Raw genomic sequence first — 23,621 nt, 5'->3', positions numbered from 1 at the left:
AGGATCAGCATGTAATGGCACACAGGTAAAGCCACGGAACATGTGGCCACATATAGATTAACAGAAATGGGCTGAGTTTAAGAGCTAGTCAGTTGTTAGCCTGAGTTAATGGCTGAGCAGTTATAAATAATAATAAGCCTCTTTCGATTATTTTATAAGCAGGCCACGGAACTATGGGGGCCTGGTGGGACATGGACAAACACCATGTAGCCAGAAATAGGATGCTCTAGGGTTAAAGTCCACTTGTGCAACTTGATCATCTCTATCATTCTGTCTATAATACTGTGTTGTTGTGTCCTACAGAAGTTTTTCAACTATTCAACATTTTCTTCTCTCTCCACCCCACTGCCATCCCTCAGGAGAATTCTAGTCAATACCTCCAGAAATTGCTACTAATTGGATTACCCCCTTCTCCCAGCTCAGTGCTTGATTTGTAAATGGGCAACATATATTTAATAGATCTTATCTGAAAATGTTATGTAGTGAGGCAGAGAGGTCAAGGAGAATTGACTCCTCCCTCGGTCTTGGCTTTGGACCTCATCTCCTATTTTTCTGGTAACACTAGAAAGGGAAACATCTGACTTGCTATTTCTTAAAGTTTAAAATACCCCATAAAAAGTTGGGTAAATAAAGGCTTTGTTGAGCCCCATTAAAAGAGAAAGCTAATTCTTCCTGGTCCCAAGAAGGAAACATACATGCCATTCTGATCTACTCAAAAGATTAGAATATTGCATAATATTGTTTCTCCCCAAGATTTAATCCAATCACACGACCAGGAATCTATCCATTGGGAAAGCTTATTCACCATAAGACATGCTAAGGAGATGGGGAGAATATTTATTATCTTAGTGAGATTATGAACTTATCCTTTCCAGAAGCCTCTCTTCCGTGTGCCCACCTCTGGAGCCTTCATCATGAAATCTGCTTAATTTTCTGAATAATAACAACAAAATAAAACAAAAAAAACCCACATAATTTTCCTATTCCTTATCTCCATTTCTTTTAGTTTTGAATACTGGCTACAAGACTAGGATCCTTTCCCTGGCACTCTTTCTCTCAAGTCTGCTCCTGCCATGAAGCTGCTTGCTGACCAACACTGCTAAACCTGCCTGCTTTCTTGGACTCTAACTCAAAAAAGGCATGGCTTCTCTTTTCCTTCCTCTTCTCCATCTCCTTCTTCCCTACAACTGCCAAGATTTACAGCTTCACTTTCTTGTTTTCTCTCACACCCTAATAAAACTGCCCTTGAGTCTTCTTTTGAGCCCGTCTCTAAATTTTATTATCAACAACACTAAGAACTCATAAGGGAGCCCCGATTTCCCTGGTAGTTACCTAGTAGTTGTAACATTACAGGTAATGAATAATCAATATCTGTACTTAGTTGCCCCAGCCAGTGGGGTCTCAATGGGGGCGACCCACCTGTGGGAGAGAATGAAAGGGATGGGGAGACATGAAGGAAGACAGTAAGACAATGTTCTGATCAAGCTGCAAATTTTATTCTCCTCAGCAAGGCTTATATAGCATGGGATGGGGAGGGGGCAGGAAGGAGGAAAGGGTTGCAGGACGTGCAGGACGTGTGGGTCGTGAAGCTGCAGGATGTTGTGCTAGGTGATAAGGTCACTGGTCAGGGCCCATTGTTCTGTTGCTATGCTACCTGAACGCGGGATGTTCTTTATCTTTGGGGGTATCTGGTTTAGGGCCTGTGGCTTGTTCTCTGGCCTAGCTAGTACTTTTCCATGGTTCATGTTTGGTCCCTGACACTTATTGATTATTCAATATGTGTAGATAGATGTCAAATAGCTACATTTTAATTAGCAAAGAACTGCATATGCAACCATGGTTTCATAGTTGAGGTATGTAATGGTCATATAAATATGTGCAGATCCAACCATCCCATAAAAACTGATGCACACATTTCAGAAGGGTTATCCTTAGCACTAGGCAATGCACAGTACAGGATTAGATTTCATTTCTAATAACAGGGCAAACACGATGTCTTGAAAATTTCCATTTTGCACACATTGTATCCTTATGAACATTAGAATTTTAGGTTTGCATTTTCTATTTGGTTTGGAAGCGTAAAGTTGAAAATTCATAAGTGGGCTTTGTATGGCCTGGTGATCAGAACACAACCAAACAAACTCTCTGGACTTCATATTGAAATAAGCCTCATAATTGAAATTCTGAAAGACCATGAACAATAAAATAAAATAATAAGGTCAGGTGGCAGTGGCACAAGCCTTTAATCCCAGCATTCGGGAGGCAGAGCCAAGAAGATCTCTGTGAGTTTGAGGCCAGCCTGGTCTACAGAGTGAGATTCAGGACAGGCACCAAAACTATACGAAGAAACCCTGTCTTGAAAAACCAAAAATTAATAAAAATAATAAAATAAATAATAAATACAACAAAATCAAGACTGATTGCTAATATAAAATTTATTGTAATTCTCACAGAGAAAACAGAAATAATAATGACTAATGGTACAATAGATAATATGGTCACAAAGTAAGATATGGTTCAGAAGGTGCAGACATGTTTTCTAAGCATGAAGCATAGTAGTAAATAATGGGAGCAAGATGAACTATGTCTATAATACCAACACTTGGTAAGCTGAGGCAGATGAATCACCTTGAGCTGAAGACCAACCTGTGCTACAGAATGAGAACCTGTCTCAAAAAGAGAATAATAGTAACAGAAGAAATATAAAGCTTAGAGTGATTGAAGGACATCATGAATGCATTTTCTGGCTAAAGAAATAACTAAATATGTGAAAGGATCATTGTGAAACATGTTGGATAGAATGAGAGTTCGAATACAAATTTCAAAAGATATGAAGTTAAGTTTAGAACAGAGAACTATTTACAGATACATTAGAGAGAGATTTCTGTGTTAAAGAAGTCATGCAATCTTAGTTTTAATAAGAACTACTATGATACAAAGAATAAACTAAGGGGAAAGTATTAAAAACATCATAATAAAGCTATTCATAAACAAGGAAACTGAAGGAGCTTAAGCTGTCCCTGAATAAAGACATCACAAGCAAAAGATGTACAATGCAGGCAAATGATGGCTTTCTAAGACAGTGGGAGCTAGAAGACAATGCTCCAATACATCAACAATGGGGAGGAAAATACCCACCAGCCTAACGTTCCTGAAACAGTCATCCAAGAAGAGCAAGGAATGTGTAACAATTCCAAACAAAACTGGTGTGGTCAATAACTGTGTCTTATTAAACTGAAAAGGGAGAATGGTAAGAAAAGCAAACAAATATAGACTAAATGTCTGAAAAACATGAGAAATTACTCAATGTTAAAGAAAATCATAATGAACACTCATTACACAAAAATTAGAGTTGCCCAATGTCCTAAAAATTTGCTTTCTATTGCTGTGATAAAACACCATGACTAAAGCAACTTGAGGGAGAAAGAGTATACTTGGCTTACACATCTGGATGACAGTCAGTCTATCACTGAGGGAACTCAGGGCAGGAACTCAAGCAAGACAGGAACTTGGAAGCAAGAACTGAAGTGAAGGCCATGATTAAATCATGATTACTGGCTTGCTCTCTATATTACTTTCTTTTTTTATTTTTTAAAAAATGTTTGTTTTTCATTTTACATATCAATCCCAGTTACCCCGTCATTTTCTTCCACCCCCCACCTTTCCCAATCCAACCCCCCATCCACTCCTCAGAGAGAGTAAGGCCTCCCTTGGGGAGTCAACAAAGTCTGCCATACTAAGTTGAGGAAGAACCAAGCCTCTTCCCCCTGTGTCAAAGGCTGAGCAGGGTATCCCACCCTAGGGGATGTGTTTCATAAAACCATTTCTTGCATCTGGGACTTAGGCAGCCTCAGACCACCTGCTCAGGGGTGGTACCACCCACAAGAGTCTGGGTCCTTCCACATCAATCTTCAGTCATGCCCACAGGCCATTCTGATGGAGATAGTTCCTCAGTAAAGGCTATTTCTTCCCAGATGACTTCAGCATGTGTCAGGTTGACAAAAAACGATTTAAGCAGCACACTCAAATTTCAGGATAAGTATTATTTCAAGAAAAGTATTTTTGATAATGAATGTAGATGAAAAGCACTGATTATAATTAAAGGACCTGAAGACATTTACATAGTTCAGAATGAGAGGGAAGTGGTCAGTTATCTATTTTACTGGCTTTTTAACTGACAATAAAACTATAAGAGCTGAAATAATAGAACCATATAAATTCCAAACCAGGAGAAGAAAAGTGTAGAATGATAGTTAAACCTCCCTCAACAATAAAAAGGAAACAAAAGAAAATTGAAAACACAACAACCAAGTAAAAATCCAAGGGAAAGGAAAAAAAATCTGACTATGTAAATATTGAATTAAATGAAACTAGGTAGCTTCTTTTTTTCTGGGTAGCTTCTTAATAGATGGCATTATCATATTCATTGATTTTTTAAAAAATCTCTAGTGGCACATTGAGATTTGTGGCATGAGATAATGGCACCATTAGAAAGAGGTAAATACTACAGAAATCATTAGCTGAAACAGATGCTTTAGGCAAAACCAAAATTATATTAGAAAACAATGAGGACAATTACTGGCAAGATATCATGGACTGTGGTGGTTTGAATAAGAATGCCCCCCATAGGCTCACATATTTGAAATCTTGGTCATTGGGAAAGAGCACTATTTGAAAGGTTTAGGAAGAGTGGCATTGTTGGAGTAGGTGTGGCTTTGTTGGAGGAACAGTGTCACTGGGGGTGGGCTTGGAGGTTCAAAAGCTCAAGCCAGGCCCAGTGCGCCTCTCTCTTTCTGCTGCCTACTGATCCAGATGTAGAAATCTCTACTTTTTCAGCAGCCTGTCTGCCCGCATGACACTATTCTCCCTGTCATGATGACAACTAAACATCTGAAATTGTGAGCAAACCAAAGTTAAATGCTTTCCTTCCTAAAAGTTGCCATGCTGTTTCTTCACAGCAGTAGAACACTAACTATGACATGAACTGAATTGTATCTATGCAAAATCTATATCTTGAAACAGTGATCCATTGTGTGGCAGTTTTGGGTGATGCAGCCTTGGGAAAGTAATGAAGTTAAATGAGCTGATGAGATTATGTCTTCGGGATAAAAGCCTTGGCTGCATAAGAGACATTAGAGTTATTCACTTAGTCCCCAGTCACATTAGGATCTCAAAAGAAAGCCACCATTAGATAACCAGGAAGAGAGCCCCAACCTCCAGAACCTCAGAAGTAAACTTCCTGTTGCTTATCCTTTTGGTAGGATTTTATTCAAGAACCCAAAATGACTCTAACTAAAATTTAATGTCTCAAAAGAAGTCTAAAGTAGATGAAACTGTATAAAATTTACAAAATAAAAACTGACATAAAATCAGGGAAATTTTTGAAACATTCACTTAAAATACCTATCCACATATGAGCAAAAATGCCATTGAGGATACAGAAGATCTTAAAAAAGTATTAACAAAGTTGATGTAACAGAAACATACAATGAGTAATTACATGCTTAACCCAAAACAGGGAACCATGACGACAAGGCTGATGAATTAGCTGTCCACCAAACTAGTCAGGAATCCACTGTAGGTCTCCAACCCAAGTTCACTGTCCTTTACTTCACCATCAGCACAGAAGATCTTTCAATTGTGCACAGACATAGAAGAAGAAAGAAAACTACCATTGTTTACAAATCTTGCTTTTGAACAAAATAGCCAATTCAATGAATGGAAAACATAGAACATTCAAGGGCTTTGGTGAGTTTGGTATAAATATGGGTTGTATATAAAAACTGATCTACGTGCTAGGAACAAACGAAATGTACCTTTAAAAAGAAGGTACCACAAACAATAGCAAAACTGTGGGAAAGTAGATAAAAGTTATTAAAAGAAGTGTGGGACCCATGTAGACAAAATATCTCATGAAAATTGGTATAGATGAAAGTGGGCTGAAATAAATGGGCCAGGATGCCTTGTGGGATGGAAATGTATCCGATAGTCACCAATTTTTCTCAAATTAATGTGCAAACCAACATAAATGCAGAGGAGAGGAATTTGCCCAATTCAAACATAAAGAACTTATGGTTTAAGTGCGTGGAAATGTTTGTTCCCTGTGGTTTGATAACACCACGTGTTCATACAGTTGCACAGTCTACCTCATGTTTATGTGCTGTGTCCTTCAAAATACATTTTCAAAATTCACACGTATCAAAATTCCAACAATTTTCTTAGATATCCTAAGAGCTGACATACCAATGCTAGGTTATATGGAAGCGAATACTGGTAAGAACAGCAGAGCACATCTGGACCTTCCCCTTGACCTTGAGCCCTTACCATAACAAACCACAACTAAGGAAATGAACATGGAGCAGAGGGAATGGTCAACAAACTGCACCACACATTGAGGACCATTCACCCTGAAGAGAATGCCACTCAGCAGAAGGAGGAGGTGCAGTCATTTGTCTTGATGGCCTCACTGGGGAATCAATCTCTCATTTACAAAGTAGACTAAAAGAAATTTTATATGGAGAGCAAACCCACAAACCTTAAAAGGAGAGAGGATTACACACACTGGAATGACCTCAGAAGCTGCAAACTTATAGAAAATAGGATATAAAATATTTGGGCTAAGGACATGGCTCAGTTGATAAAGTACTTGTCACACAAGTGTGAGGAGTTGAGTTGGATCCTCAGCACCTGTGTGAAAAGCCTGACCCAGCAGTGCCTGTCTGTAACCACATCCCTGAGGGGAGCAGGGCACATGTGGACAGGCAGATTCCCAGAGCTCATTGAGGAGCTAACCTAGCCAAATTTATTACCTCCAAGTTAAATGAGAGACACTGTCTCAAAATAAAACAATAAATAAATAAATAAAATGATAGAAGATGTCCAGTGTCAAATTCTGACTCCACATGCTTATGCATAAATGTATGTATGCACATGTGTGCACAGGCACACACACACCATGCATAATTTAATATAAAGCTATAAAAGAAAAATATGGATAGATTTTTATCACATAAACATAAAGTTATGCTTATAAAATGTATCAGGGAATATGTGTGTGTGTGTGTGTGTGTGTGTGTGTGTGTGTTTGTGCATGTGTGCCTATGAGACAGAGAGACAGAGAGAGAGATACTGGAATAGGATCATGTACTAACTATAAAAAATACATGTTTTTAAAATGTATAAAAATATAAGATAAATATAAATATTCAATAGGAAGCTGAGCAAATTAACAAAATATGTACATTTAAAGATCAATTTATACTGTTAAACCTCTCAATTTTGTAAATAATCAGACAACTGGGATCAAAACCTAAAGGAATACAACTCCATAGTTATCAGATGAGCATAAAAGGTTAAATCATCAGGAACAAGATTCAGTAGAGCTCTGAAAAATAGGAGCTCTCCCAAACAAGTGTGTATAAATGTGTGCCTATGTGTTCGTATGCATTCATGGGTCTGAACGGGCATATACATATCATACCACCTATCTAGAAGTTAGGAGTCAACTTCGAGCATCGGTCCTCACCTTCTACCTTGTATGAAGCAGGGGCTCTTCACTGCCTTTCCATTGCCTATAGGCCTTACCAAGTGGATTCTGAGCCTACTGGAGATTACCCTATCTCTTCTTCCCAGATCCCTGTAGGAGCCCTGGAATCACAGACATTCACACTACACACTCACTTTTGAAGTGGGTGCTGAGGATGTGAACTCAGGTCCTTACACTTGCATGGCAAGTGCTTTTACCCACTGAGCCATATCCCCAGCCCTCTTGCAATACTTACTAAAGGAAAAGTGGGAATAAAAAAGTTGTTCAGACATTTATCTGAAAGCAGTGACAGGTGCATCTTTGATTTATCTTTTGCAGCTTTTGCAATACATACAAATATAACTGTGAATATACAGAAGGATACAGAGGAATTAATAAAGAACATGGCACAAAATGATAAAAACAATGGAAACATCATCATAACTTCACAAGTAAATATAGCAGAATCCTTGAGCATGACATAGTGTTTAAAGTAATGAAAACACGATCATAAGACTGTGAGTAAATACATCAAAATCCTTGAGTTTGTAGAGTGCAGATCATATAGGTGAGAAAAAGAAGATGCAAAACAATGCATTTAATCAACATGGATCACATCACAATATGTAGACAGAATAATGTAACTTTTAAAATATAAAGTTTTAAAACACTGAGAAGGATACCCACATCTAGAAGAGTTAACATAACACTTGGGTATTATACTGAACTGTCATTACATGTGGGACAGAAGCATTGTCAACTCTTACTAGATATTTTCTTCTTTTTAGCTGAAGTTAAATCTCCTGTATTTTCTTAAACTTTACACACAAAGTGGTGGGTTTCCTTGTGGCATTTTCATTCATATATGATGTTGTAGTTTATGAACTCCATTTCTATTTAATATGCTTCGTAGGTCCTCGTCATCCCAACTAAGGGAAAGGAGTGAAATAGGAAACGAAACAGTTAACTGAAATAAAGCTAGGGAGACAACAGAGAAGAGAAAAAGCAAGAAAAGAGAAAGAGGAGAGAAGTAAGTACGTGTAAACTTTGAAAAGTAAAAAGCAAAAGAGGTGTTTGCAGGGTGAATGACTCTGACCCTTGGGCTCTCTGGTTCTAGAGCTGGAGCTAAGTCAACAAAGTCACAGGTGAAAAGATTGGCATGTGGAATATGAACCACTTTTCTACTTGCAATAAAACTAAAGATTTGAAATGTTACAATTGTTAAAATTATTCTGATTTTTTATAAGGTTCTATGTAGACTGAGATAAATGGAAGCACAGACCATGATCATATATTGAGTATTATTCACGTGCTAATTCCTGTCTGTGCTCATCACATTATTGTCACTACAGCAAATGCCTTAAATAAATAAAAGAGCCAAGTTGTATTGGGCTCACAAGTTTTGAGGTTTCAGTTGATGATTGATTAATCCTACTGCCTTGGTTGAACAAAAAGAAACACAGAGGAGTCTACTATCCCATTCAAGGACACACCCCCAATGACATAAAATCTCCCACTAGATATCACTGCTTAAAAGTTCCACAGTAAAAGGTTACCCAGTAGTGCCAGCCTGAGGACCACACCTTTAATACCAGGACTTTGGAGTCATTTCAGATTCAAATTACGGCACCTTCCAGATTGTTTGATGGATTCTGTACAAGGCTAATCAGAACTATATCAGACTGTTTTAAAACTAAAATGGCAGAATTGGCAAACTAAGAGTAAATTTTATATGGAAATGCAAACTACCTCAAATAGCAAACACTCATGAGGAAGAGTAACATTAAAGAGGACTTGGGCTTTCATATTTCCTGGCTGACTCTGAAATTGCAGCAATAAGCAGCATAATATTTGCAAAAGCAAATGCAGCAGATGGGTGGAAATGAGGAGAGGCTAAAATTATATACTCACACATGCCACAGGCTCTTCTAGAGAAATCTTAAAGGTATTCAACAGGTAAGAGTATCTTCTCAACACACCATGCTGGGAAAGTGGGTTATCCATCAAGTAGTATGCTGAAATAATTATAGGTATCAACTTTGGAATACACAGACACACGCGTGCACATGCGCACGCACACGCACGCACATTTAACATGGGAAAGTGAAATGTGTGTTCATGAAGGGGCTGACTTTCCTTCATTATTTTCTCTGGTTGTCTTTTCCATGCTCTACTTTTCTGACTCAAATATGTCCTCATGCCCTTGAGCATCACTGTCCTTCAGGAGAAGTTTTCTAGACTGAGACTAGCTTTCAACCAGGAAATGTTTACAACAAAGCTCATTCAGACACAGCAAAATTTGAACAACCTCATAACTCCAAGGAAAAAGAAATCTCCAGATTACTGGGCATTGTGGTGAAGTCCTTTAATTCCAGCACTTGGAAGGTAGAAGCAGGTGGATCTCTGAGTTTAAAGTCAACCTGATCTACAATGCAAAGTCCAGGACAGCCAGAGTTACATAGAGAAGCCTGTCTCAGTGATCAAAATCTTCAGATTTGCACGTTTTATGGGAGAAAACTACCAGCATATAAGAAATTACTTTGAAATCTTTAGTCTCCTTTATTAAAGACAAGAATATTGATTTAGTAGCATACTAGAAGTTCCATTACATTATTCTGATAAGGAGGATGACGATGACAATGGTGGTGGTTGGTGGTGTTGATAGTAATGATGATGAGGAGGATGATAGTGATAATAATGATGAGGAAGAAGAGAAGTAGCAAGATGGATGACTGTGGCATTGATGATGAGTTTGATGGTGGTGTTGATGAAGGGTTTGATGATGGTGGAGGTGATGATGGGTTTGATGATGGTGGTGGTGATGATGGGTTTGATGATTGTGGTGGTGATGATGGCTTTGATGATGGTGGTAATGATGATGAAGATGACAGTGATAATGATGAGGATGATGGTAATGATGATTATGGAAAATGATAAAGAGGAGGAGTAATAATAATGGTTATGATGATGATGATAGTGGAGGCATGATTGCTCACTTGGAAAATTTCAGTGATTTACCAAACAGAACAAAATTTGCTGAGAAATGATACATGAGCTGGTCAAGTTCACAGGAACAAGATGAGTGTTTTAAAAATAAATTGTATATGAACTAAGAATAAACATGGGACACAGATGCTTTTAAAATATAATGTATAATCCTTCTGAATAAACAAAATATGTATATGTAAATTTAATATAAATGTGCATGCTTTGTATGTATGTAGAAAACCACAGTCATTAGGGAAAGAAACCAAATACCAAGCAAACAAAAAGACACCGAGTTTAATACTGGAGATTTCAATATGGTAAAGAAGTTAGCTTCTGCTAAATTGATGCAGAATCTTGCCAGTAACTTTAATAACATGTTTATATATCTAAATAAGATTAGTAAATAGTGTATATCAAAAGAATGAAAGGGAGATTTAAGCTATGCACTTGTAGACATCATCTGGCCACAGACTCATGGTGCCATGAAATGTAGTGGTGTAGACAGAGCATCAGAGTGGCATGCATCTCCTAGGAACAGACCTGCAGAAATTTGCCCAGAAGCTTTTTGGAAAACATGTAAGAGCACTTCAATGGAAAGGCACAGATTGCTCAACAATCCCACAAATGGTCCTGAAGTGATGGTACATCTGTAGCCACAAGTACATTAGAAAAGGGTCTCGACCAGAGAGCCCAAATTTATCCATGGCAACATCAAATGAGCACCTGGACCATGGCCCTAAAGGAAAAACAGAAAGCACAGAACTATAAAGTTTTGAAGATGCCATGGGGGATCTTTACCAAACACAAGAAGGGCTTGAGGTAGGACATCTAAGTGCCCAGCTTCTTCCCGCCTTTCCCTCAAGCTCAGACTCTGGGTCAAGGAGAAAGAATTCCATTCACTTAAAAAAAAAACAAGTGTAACTTTTTTGTTCAAAATTATATTTTTGAAATGAATTTCTATTAGTATCTATTTCTAAAGTAAATAAGGCATTCATTCTTTTATGAAATATTTCATGGTACAAATAAAACATTTCAGCAAAGCTTTATTGTTTAGCAAACTGGCTGTTTTTAATTCTTGGCTATAAGCCAGGCTATAGTAAACAATCATCTGTCTCCCCGTGGTTACGTGGGCACATTTTCTTTGTGTGAATGAATTGTACCTCCAGAAAAATGCATACTGCATATAAATGCATGTATAAAGTTTTATATATATCTAGTATCTTATCTACCTACTTCTCAATTGCAATCTGAGGGAAAGGAAACAAACATGGAAGACAGGAAGTAGAAACCTAAGCTAGAGAATGTAAATTGTAGCTCTATGAGAAATAACAAAATACACCAACATGCTAGCATCTGTTCAGTATGAATGCCAGGACTAAATATCTGTTTCTTCCAACATACTTTAACACTTGATAATGGGAAAAAAATTGTCCTTCCACCTGAATTTTAGCTATGTTGACAACTGCTGACCATTTTCTAGTTGCCTTTCTAGGCCTACACAAATTGTGTTTCTCAAGGTCCATTTGTACACTCCCATTATAGTTTCTTGCTCCAGTTTCTGTGCCAGTTAGATAGACTCATGTGTCCAGGGAACTATCAGTTAGGCAGCTCTTTAATTCCTATACCAGGGAATCAGCATGGAGGGGACATTCCCTAATCTCAACCTATTTCTAATACAATTAGCTGGAACACATGCAAATTCAAATGAGCAGGATTAATTGGCTTTGTTTTTTGGAAGACAAAGAGTATATAAACAAACAAACAAATAAATAAATAAATGACTATAAGCAAAGACACAGAATAAAAACCCTAAGATATCATTACCCTGTCACTTAATTATGCACTTTTCAGCACAGTCTCTCTCTCTCTCTCTCTCTCTCTCTCTCTCTCTCTCTCTCTCTCTCTCTCTCTCTCTCTCTCTCTCTCTCTTTTTGGTTTTTCAAGACAGGGTTTCTCTGTGTAGCTTTGCACCTTTCCTGGATCTCTCTCTGTAGACCAGGCTGGCCTCGAACTCACAGAGATCTGCCTGCCTCTGCCTCCCAAGTGCTGGGATTAAAGGTATGTGCCACCACCGCCTTGGATTTGATTAAAGCAACAACAGTAGTTTTCCCTTCTTTTTAATTAAGTTTACTTTTCAACTGAGAACCGATCACAGCGGCAGAGGCTTTAATTCACTGAAAGGCCCACTTTTCACTTTGCATTTATCTCCTTCTTGCTTCTGGAAATGTGTACATCAGAAATTGTCCAGGGATGGATGGGCCACACAACAACACTGTGGAGAATACCAATGAGTCAGATTGTCTGCATTTCCCTGCAGGCATGCATTCCCCTTCCTTCACAGCACACTCTGAGAAGCCCACTTATCACTGTCATTTTTTCCTCCCAATGCTAGACACTGTATTAGAATCTCCTTGTGTATACACACAAACGGTGCCTTTTCACAGTAGCATGCCAGTGTTAAGAAAACCAGGGCTAACCATTCAAGCTTCACATCTAGTGCTCAACAGACACGGAGTGGAAGCTTTTCTAATTCTAAAGCCATAGACCACACAGCCATCACTTAGTTCCTTTGAGAAATGTAAACATACTTGTGCAACTAAGAAAAGACAAATGAAGGAAACAATATTAAATCTTTTTTAAACCTATACTGAATTCCTTCCAAACTAATATGGGATCACCTTCAAGATGACTGACAACTTGAAAATCAATTTTTAAATTATCAGTCTAAGCTGGACGGTGGTGGTTCATACCTTTAATCCCAGCACTCGGGAGGCAGAGGTAGGCAGATCTCTGTGAGTTTGAGGCCAGCCTGGTCTCCAAATCGAGTTCTAGGAAAGGCACAAAGTTACACAGAGAAACCCTGTCTCAAAAAACCAAAAAAAAAAAGAATAAATTATCAGGCTGGGGATATGGTTCAGTGGGTAGAACATTTGTGAGCAAGTGTGATTACTGGGTTTAGATCATGAAAACCCAGTTGAAAGCCAGATGAGCACAGTGACCTACCTGCAATCCCAGCCCACAGGAAATTGAGACAGGACAGGGAATATCTGAAACAAACTAGCTAGACAGACTAGCCAAAATGATAAGATTCGGGTTCAGGAAGATGAGGCTTCAATATATAAAGAGGAGAGGGGTTGAGAGAAATACCTGACATCAACCTACAGCTTCCATATGCAAATGTACACACATGTATGTGCACCCTTCCCCCCGACACACACACATACATATATAATGAATATGAGCTCAAGGCCCTCACACAAGGCCATTCATGTCATCAAAACTACTGGCTATCAAACCAAATGTTTTCTGTCTTTCCAGAAATGATTTACTGTTACAAAGAAGAAAGCTTTTGATTCTGCAATGGCAGACAAACTTAAATGCAAACCATTATGTGACAGGTCATGCATGTTTTCTAATAGTTCATCCTTCAGCCATACAAGGATATATATAGGTGGTTAGAAATACAACAGTACCCTCCTCTCTTTGGGGAAAAGGGGGAAATGTGGTTTCCCTGTCTTTTTACTCTAAATTCCTTGGAAGACTTCCTTTTGTATATTCAGGTGAATATCTCATACCTCTGAACAGCACAAAAGCATCCTTTAGTTTCTCCACATTCCAGAAAAAAAGTTCTTTTTTTTTTTTTTGGTTTTTCGAGACAGGGTTTCTCTGTGTAGCTTTGCGCCTTTCCTGGAACTCACTTGGTAGCCCAGGCTGGCCTCGAACTCATAGCGATCCGCCTGGCTCTGCCTCCCGAGTGCTGGGATTAAAGGTGGAAAAAAAGTTTTTATTAAAAGTCCAAAGGGCTTTGGTATTTATGGAAGGTCAAGGTGTTTTTTTTGTTGTTTTGTTTTGGTGGTGGTGGTGGTGGTGGTGGTGCATGTGTACGTGTGTGTGTGTGTGTGTGTGTGTGTGTGTGTGTGTGTGTGTAGCATATTGTAACTTTGAAATCTGGAGTCACAACATAAAGTTATCTGGGAAAAGGAAACTCAGCTGAGACAGCCCCTCCATTAGACTGTCTGCGGGAAAGTTTGTAGGACATTTTCTTCATTAAGGATTGGTGTGGTCACCACTAGGCAGGTGGTTCTGAGTTATATAAGAAAGCAAGCTGAACAAGCCAGTAAACTGAGCGTTCGTCCATGCTTCAATTACTGCCTCCAGGTAGCTGTCCTAAATTCCTGCCTTGGCTTCCTTTACTGACAGAGTATAAGCCAAATAGACCCTTTCCTCTCCAGGTTACTATTTGTCATGGTGTTTTGTCACAGCAATGGGAACCCAGCTAACAACAAAGGGGAGAAACATGAGCTCCTAAGGTTTGCACTGCTGAAAGAATGCAGGGCCATTGAGAAGCAGTATGGAGTCTCTACACCACAGAGAAGACATGAGACACCATAGCTATGAAGAAAAAAAAAACATAACAGGAGACGCTAATATCCGGCCTCAGACATGATACGCGGAGCAGAAGCATACTCCCCTCTATTCTGTTAACTAAGATGCATTCAAGAGAGTAAGAGTGTAAAAACAGCAGAGGGGATGTGATGTAGATCAGCAGATACAAAGGAGCAGATAGTAGGACAGGCAAGCTTAGAGACCTTTATGTAGCGAAAGAACTAAAGTCCTAATTATAGTTTCATTAGGCAGATTTGCTGAATAGGTAGATTGTCGTTACTGCCAAAAAGAGGAAGCTGAGAGTTGGTAGTTTGGCTAATCTGTTTCAGGATATTAATGACCTTTCTTGTATATACTATAACATCATGCAGGAAGTGCAAAATATACATGGAACATTGTTAAATTTTAACAAGTGACCCTGTCTGGCTAATTTCTGTCAAATGAGACCTGCATAGCTACCTGGAACTTCTTATCTCCCATCCCAAGGGCAAGACTCAAGTATGATGGTTCCTTCTCCAGAGCTTTGTATCCTCATAGTATCTGAGACCTCCAGAGAAACTTTCCCACATCAGTGCCTACACATATGTCTGCATTCATTTATTCAGTGGGAGGTTATCCTTAATACAAGATGCCCAAATCATGTAACTATGTGCCAAACCAGGCAGGAGATAGTGTTTAGTGCTGGAAGTCCAACATTGGGTTACATCCATATTTTCTACTCTTGGTAGTAGGCCACTGGATGCCCACCAACAAGCCCATCCTCCAGGGGCACCAGAAGGGTTATTAACATGCGGTATTTTTACAATTAGGACTTAATGTTCCTGTAAGTGATTTACTCTGATGGTTCTGGATGAGTTCCCTTCATTTTTGTCTTTTCTCATTATTGATTTGTAATGTTGCCAGCCTTCCTTACCAGGGTTGTCACCAGCCAATTGTTGCTAGCTGTTATTATAATTATATCTGGATGTGTGTGCATTAGCCTACAAAGAGATCAATGAGGTAAATATTCAGTGCATGGCCAAAACAGACCCTGGATATTTGAAAAATCAAATTTCTTTGCCTATCTAGGATACTTTCCAAAGGGCCCCACACCACAACACTGCATTTACCCCCAAATTTCCTGGAAAATCCTGGACTTTTAAGTATCCCATCAGGGTGTACTCAGGTGATTCGTTATTTCATTTTTTTTCTAATAGCATTTAAAAATTAATTAAATTATATTTACACCATTCTTCATTTCCCCTCTAACCCCTCACATGACCTATGATTAAACCTAGCACTTCTCTCAAATTCATGACTTATTTACACACACACACACACACACACAGAGACAGAGACAGAGAGACAGAGACAGAGACAGAGACAGAGAGACAGAGAGAAGAGAAAGAGACATTCATGTGTACAAATAAATTTATAAATGCAACCTGCTGAGTCCATTTAGTGTTACCAGTATGTGAACATTTTTAGGGATGACTAGTTGGCATTAAATAACCATTTATGGAGCTCATCCCTGAGGAAGACGATTTCTCCCCCATAGCTTGTACTTCTTATCTAGGAGTAGGGCCCCTGTGAGATTTTCCTCATCCACATTGGCATGTCAGCTGGTGTGGCCATTGTTAAGAACTTGATCAGACAGCCAAATTGTTGAAATGTCATGAATACAGCTTTGCTGTCATATCTAGAAGACACAAACTTGTAGCAGACTCCTTGGTCCTCTGTCTCTTACAGTCTTCTCACCCCCTCTCCACTGTGTTCCTTGGGCCTTAGCGCAGGGCTTGTTTGTAGATCTATCCGTTGAGGCTGGACCCCACCGTCCATTGCTCTCTTCATTTTGACCAGATGTGGCTTTCTGGATCTGATGTAAAAGCCTCCTGTCTGAGCAGTAGCTTTCATTGCACTAGAAGGTGATATGCAAGGTTTTCAGAGATAAAAGTAATCAATAGTCCTATCTCACCATGATATTTATGAATCACAACAGAGACCATCATGGTAAGAAGTCCTTAAAGGTACAACAATGGCACTTATATATAGGCAGTAACTCCAATAGGAGTATAATTGGGACTTAAGGTCTGCACAAGAGGAGGGATCATACCCAGCACTGAAAATATAGGCAACTAGCTGTGGCTAGTGATGTCATGAATCTTAGAAAACATACTACTGCTACTTTCTTAAACCAGTATAATTTCTAATTGCCTTCTAAATACTTATCCACATACTTACAGATGAGTTTAGCTCTCATCTCTTATATTAGTTAGGCTTCTCTAAGGAACAAGACTGATAAAATGAGTATGTTTTTATTTATGATAGAATGATAGCTATAATGAGATATAATGAGAGAATATATATGTATATGTGTGTGCATATGTATATATTATATATGCACGCATACATATACACACACTATATATATATATATATATATATATATATACACACACACATACATACACATAAAACACATAAAGGGTATTTATCAGATTGTCTTACAACATGTGGTCTGAACTATGGCTGTTTCACAACAGAAAGACAGATAATCTGGTAGTTATTTAATCCACAAGACTGAATGTGTAGCAGTACCCATTGGTGCTAGACTTCTGAATGTAGAATCTTGAATCTACACTGGAATCTCAAAAAAGTTAGTTCTAATACCAGAGGAGGAATGCCTCAGTAGTAGGATAGATGAACTTGCCGGCCAGAGTGAGGGAAGGCTGACAAAATGCAAAATTTCGTCCTCCCATTTCTTTAATCTGGGCTACCACCACATGATGTAATGTAGCCCATATTTAGTGTGGGTCTTCCTTCATCACATAATCTAAGAAAATATCTTGCAGGAGTGACCAAGAGATTGAATTTTAGTTGATGCCAGATGTAGTCAAGTTGACAACCAAGGTCAGTCATCACGTCCCTTATCAAAGAAGCTTCTTATTGGGTTAGAGAGATGGCTCAATGGTTAAGAGCCCTGTCTGCTCTTCCAGAGGACCTGAGTTCAATTCCCTAGCAACCACATGGCAACTCACAACCTTCTACAATGGGATCCAATGCCCTCTTTTGGAGTGGAGGCATACAAGGCACTCACATATATCATAAATAAATAAATCTTTAAGGCTGGAAGGATGGCTCAGCAGTGAAGAGCACTGGCTGCTCTTCCAGAGGACCCAAGTTCAATTCACAGCACCCATATGGTAGCTCACTATGGTAGTCTTTAACTCCAGTTCCAAGGTTTCTAACACTCTCAGACCAATGCACATAAAATATGATTAAATAATTTTTTTTTTGGTTTTTTGAGACAGGGTTTCTCTATGTAGCTTTGGTGCCCTTTGAGGCCCAGGCTGGCCTCTAACTCACAGAGATCCGTCTGCCTCTGCCTCCTGAGTGCTGGGATTAAAGGCATGCACTGCCACCAACTGGCCAAAATATGATTAAATGAATTTTTAAAAATACCTTTTAAGAAAAAGAAACATCTTCTTACAGGGGGCAGAGACTATTGAAGGACTCATTATTCCTAGAAATAAAATGGGTAACAAAAAGGTAGGATAAATATATTTAACTAGAACTTTAGACTTTTAGCTTTCCTATGATTCAACTTGTTTTCATATGTTTATTCATCACACTGACTTTTACCTCTCTAGTGTTATCATGGGTGTAAAACTCTCCCTCTTTTTTGTGAAAAACACTAGCCTGGACCATGATATTGACAATTATGAACACAGTTAAGCAAATGTCCTTGTGGTATGATGGAGCATCCTTTGGATATATACCCAGGAGTGGTATAGCTGGGTCGTGATGTTGATTCCAGTTTCCTGAGAAATCGCCATATTGGTTTCCCTTTGGCTGTAGAAGTTTTCATTCTCACCAGCAATGGAGGAGTGTTCCCCTTGCTCCCCATCCTCACCAACATGAGCTGTTGCTTGTGTTTTCAATCTTAGCCATTCTGATAGGTGTAAGATAGAATCTCAGAGTTGTTTGGTTTGCATTCTGATGGCTAAAGACATTAAACATTTCTTCAAATGTTTCTCAGCCATTTCAGATTCCTCTGTTGAGAATTCTGTTTAGATCTGTACCCCACTTTTAAATTGGATTATTTGGTTTGTTCATGTCTAGTTTATTGAGTTCTTTATATATTTTGGAAATCAGTCCTCTGTCTGATGTGGGGTGGGTGAAGATCTTTTACCATTCTGTAGACTGCCATTTTGTCCTAATGATGGTGTCCTATGTCTTACAGAAGCTTTTTAGTTTCATGAGGTCCCATTTATTAATTGTTGATCTTAGTGCCTGTGTTATTGGTGTTCCATTCAGGAAGTTGTCTCCTGTGCCAATGCATTTAATGTTTCTCTCTACTTTCTCTTCTCTCAGGTTCAGTGTATATGGTTTTATGTTGAGGTATTTGATCCACTTGGACTTGAGTTTTGTGCAGGGTGATAGATGTGGATCTATTTGCATTCTTCTACATACAGATATTCAGTTAGACCAGCATCATTTGTTGAAGATGCTTTCCTTTTTCCATTGTATAATTTTGGGTTCTTTGTCAAAAATCAGATGTCCATAGGTGTGTGGATTTTCTTATGTGTTTTCAATTCCATTCCATTGATCCATCTGTCATTTTATATTAATACCAGGTAGGTTTTATTACTGTAGCTCTGTAATAGAGCTTGAAATCATGGATCTTGATACCTCCAAAGAAAGCATTTCTTAACCAGGAAAGTTCATAGACTTAGAGGTAAAATTAAACAGAAACCCTGAGATCTCTGTCTCTCTGTCTCTGTATCTGTGTCTATCTCTCTCTCTCTCTCTCTCTCTCTCTCTCTCTCTCATCTTTCTCTCTATGTCTTTCTCTCTCTCTCAGGGCAGGGTTACTCTGTCACACTGTTGACTGAAGAGTTGCATATAGAACCCAAGTAGACAATCTTCCAACAGTAGTATGAAGAGGAGGGAAGCTAAGCATGTCTTTGAAATGTTGCTAAAGGAATCTTGATGCTACCTTCATGCACATCAGAATAAATAAAATGTTGGTAAAACATTGTGAATAAGAGATGAAAAAAGAACAAACTACTCAAAGGAATTTTAGCTAAGAGGAGATAGAGGGAGGAGAGGAAGAAGACCGATAAAGAGGATGTGGTCAAGACTCTGGATACAGTACGAAAGTACATAGTTTAGATTTTCTATAGTAAATATCTTCTCATTTGGTAAAGAAACTCACCACAAAAGAACAATTTATTACATAATTACATAAATATAACCTCAAAGATAGACAGAACAAAACATACAAAGTAGAAGATTTTCAATGTAAGGCTTCAAATTCTATGAAAGCAGCACAGGGAGCCAGTCAGCAAACCAGAATTAGCAAGTGGTGGAATAGATGCTCTGAGAAAATGTAGGGGAGAAAGCGTATTAGTGAACATAGTGTGACAATAACAGAACTGGACAGAGGAGCCACTGCATGATGATCTAAATGAAAAGTAGCCAGCACACAGAACAGAAACATCATTAAATAGCAGAAACCATCCCAGTCAGTTAGATAGCCTGCTTAAATGATTGGATGTCAAGAACAATGAAATATATTTCAGGTGGTTTAATTGAAAATACTTATGAGATGTAGCGAAGAAAGGAAATGTGTAAATAAATTAGAAGTAACAAAACAATAAATGTAGGAAAGATGAGTCATAGAATGACAGGGTCAGAAAATTTGGAAATGTATATGATGAACAGATAGACAATGCTGCTTTGGACATAGGAATCATGGTACCAGGCCAGTGGGTTTCCAAAGATGTATCACAGGATCCACAAGACTATTCCTGAATTCTTTTCGTAATGTCACTAAGACACTGTTGGCCTCTTTCACTGCGTTGACATTTGAATTGATAACACAAAATGGCAGATTTTACAATTGGTTGTAATATTGTCAAATGGGATTGTGTGGTAATGAATAATGAGACCTATCAGCTTTGAGAGAACATTGTATAGCTCAATGAATAATATTTTCCTAGTAACCACTGCTTAATAATGCAAAAACAAAAATAAGATACAGTTAGACCTAGACTGGAGTGATTATTTTAATATAACAGAGGACAGTGTGCTTAATTTCAGACTCCACACTGACCCCACCTTTCAGTCCACTACTCTTGGTCATTTTGGTTAAGAATAAAGGAGTCTTACTAACTGTCTAAAACTGACTATTGAAATCCAACTCTTGGCCCTCTTTCCCCACTGCTCTAGATTCTAGGGAGATGGCAAAGGTCACAGAGAGTTAGTATGTGACTTGGGAACAAAATCAAGAGAAAATGCAGAGGAGAAAACTCAAGAAACAGTGACCAAAGTATGGAAATTGGAGAAGAATTTGTTAACGATCATGATTCTAAGCCTGGGAATGATACTTGTTTCATTATGAGCAGGCAGTGATTACAGCCCTAGACTGTGGTCTGGATGACTAGGCATTGTTTTTGTCTTCAAGACTTAAGAATACAGTTCCCTGACAAGCACAGAGTCAGGTGGTTGACAGCAATGTGATTGAAAGCCATGCAAAGATATGATGATGCTATACAGCTGTATGATTGAATTTTGCAAGAAGTTCCAATTCACACCACTGTAAGAAAGCACAAGATTGTCATTTGAAAAGCCCAGGGGGAAATGTGGAGGCCATTTGAGAGCTGAATAAGTATCTTCTGGAACAATTTGTTGGAGATCATGAAGCCTGGCACCAACTTGCAAAACTTAATAACAGCGAACATAGCTATGCCAAAGCAGTCTTGCTTAGAGGCACTAGTGATGACTAATCCACATAACGATGCATATTGTCAGCAGTATGCAGAAGTCAAATACACCAAAGTGAACTTGAAAACCTTGAGCTTTCAAGAAAGTGATTTGCACAGGCACTGAAACTCAACAACAGAAACTTGAGAGCTCTCTGTAGGCTTCAGTTTGCAGGTTGAAGTAAGAAGGAAACCAACTACTCTCTTAAGGCCATTGAAGACACCTTGAAAACTGCAGATCAGTCAGTCTTAAGGTAACAGAAACTCTTTGACATTAGGTTTCAAAACTGTACAATAGAACTTCTTGGTCTGTGACTTATTTACTAAATGCCTAGTGCCATTTTGTATTGTAATTTTCTGTTATAAAGAATGTGTTTATATAAGCCACAAATTGCCTGTACAGCTAAGCAGGAAGATGAAGGAGATGCATGGAAGAAAGATTTAAGATGTATTGATTGTATCAGTTTTCATATCACTACACACATACCTTGTTAAATAAACCATGATGATTTATTAAACTAAAAAAAATCCAACTCTCTTTTCAATTGTCTCAAGGAAGCTGAATTTTCATATCATACACAATTGAAATAATACATCACAATGAACCGATTGCCATGAAGTGGGACTCCCAATGCATATTACTAAGTCAGCATTAGCAGATGTAGATAAATGTAAAATAAAATCAGTCTTTGCAGCATTTTTCTTTGTTTTCACAGAGTATTTTAGGAAAATAAAAAGAAATTGCCACTGCTGAATATATTTTTTTATTCTGCAGGAACTAATAAGCAGTTAAGTTTTGAATTCTTAATGGCCAAGTACAGGTAAATGTAAGCAAGATGGGCCAATAGATAGTTATTTCTGCTTTCCAAAATTAGTAAGTGTGTAAATAGGTACACATGAGAATGTCTGAGAAATGCTATGCTGGCAACAGATAGGGATACAAACAAGAGAGAACCCACATCAGTTTGAGAGCATTGGACACACATAAATTATGGTGTTATAGTTGTTGAGTCTTAATCTCTATTTTTGAAACCTATAAGAGACTTCATTAAAGCAAATATCTTTATTGAAAAATTAATCTATAGTCTTACATTTATTTTGAATGACCCATCATTTCTCTTTTTATTTTATTAACATTGGATATATTTTTACTAAATTCAAGTAAACTAAATGTTAAATATTTTATTAAAAGGAACATATCTTGCTGCATTGACTTTTGTAAAATTACTTCATCTACTTTTTAGCATAAAGCTAATAGTTGTTTTCTTAAGTGTGTCTAAACAAATCATCTAAAAATACGTTTAAAATAAGTTATAAAAATTGATCAAGTATTAGCCCTAGAAATAGAGATCTCTCCTTTTAAACAAGACATGAAGATTTTTACCCATATCTAATACCTGCTGTCTCTCTCAGATGAAGAATTCCTAAGTTTTACCTTATATAGAATGATGCCAATAAGTCACTATAAGTACTTCTAAGTATCTACCTACCACTGAAGAACATTGAAAATCAAATCCTCAAATCATCTTACTACCCTGGTTATATAAAATAGATAATAGTTCAGGTGTCACACATGAAAAACCACTGCAGTATCAGTAAATTATACACAATTTCCTAAGTCTTTCCATTAGAAAATGGGAATTTTAACTCTTTGTATTTCTTGGAATGCACATGGATCACCCTACTGACTTCAGGTGCTTCTGTTATGCAGGAAAAAGTAAGTATTGCAAGTGTTCAGTCATTGTATTTCTATCATGTTTTCCCAACACAGCAATCATCAATAAGCCAAACATTGCAGATAAGGAGGTAGAAAGAGTATGAGGCAAAGAACCTGGCCAGGATGCTTGCTGTGAGATAGTGTCTTCTTGATATCACAGAAAAACTGTGCTGATGAAATATTAACAATATGGTTGCCTAAACAAAACGTGCATAAGGACCACACCAATGGACATACCAACATTTGTGAATGAAGTTTC

At 38.1% G+C, this 23,621-nt stretch overlaps 1 pseudogene; it reads left to right on the top strand.

The window, feature by feature from the left end:
• The first annotated feature begins 10,225 nt into the window (after positions 1-10,225).
• Positions 10,226-21,903, top strand: LOC128114703 (ER membrane protein complex subunit 2-like; annotated as a pseudogene).
• The last annotated feature ends 1,718 nt before the right edge of the window (positions 21,904-23,621 follow it).

Source organism: Peromyscus californicus, unplaced genomic scaffold, assembly GCF_007827085.1.
Source record: "Peromyscus californicus insignis strain IS unplaced genomic scaffold, ASM782708v3 Scaffold_19__1_contigs__length_69161282, whole genome shotgun sequence".
NCBI lineage: Eukaryota > Metazoa > Chordata > Mammalia > Rodentia > Cricetidae > Peromyscus > Peromyscus californicus.
Note: the sequence above shows the minus strand (reverse complement) of the source record. Positions and strands in the feature narration are given on the sequence as shown.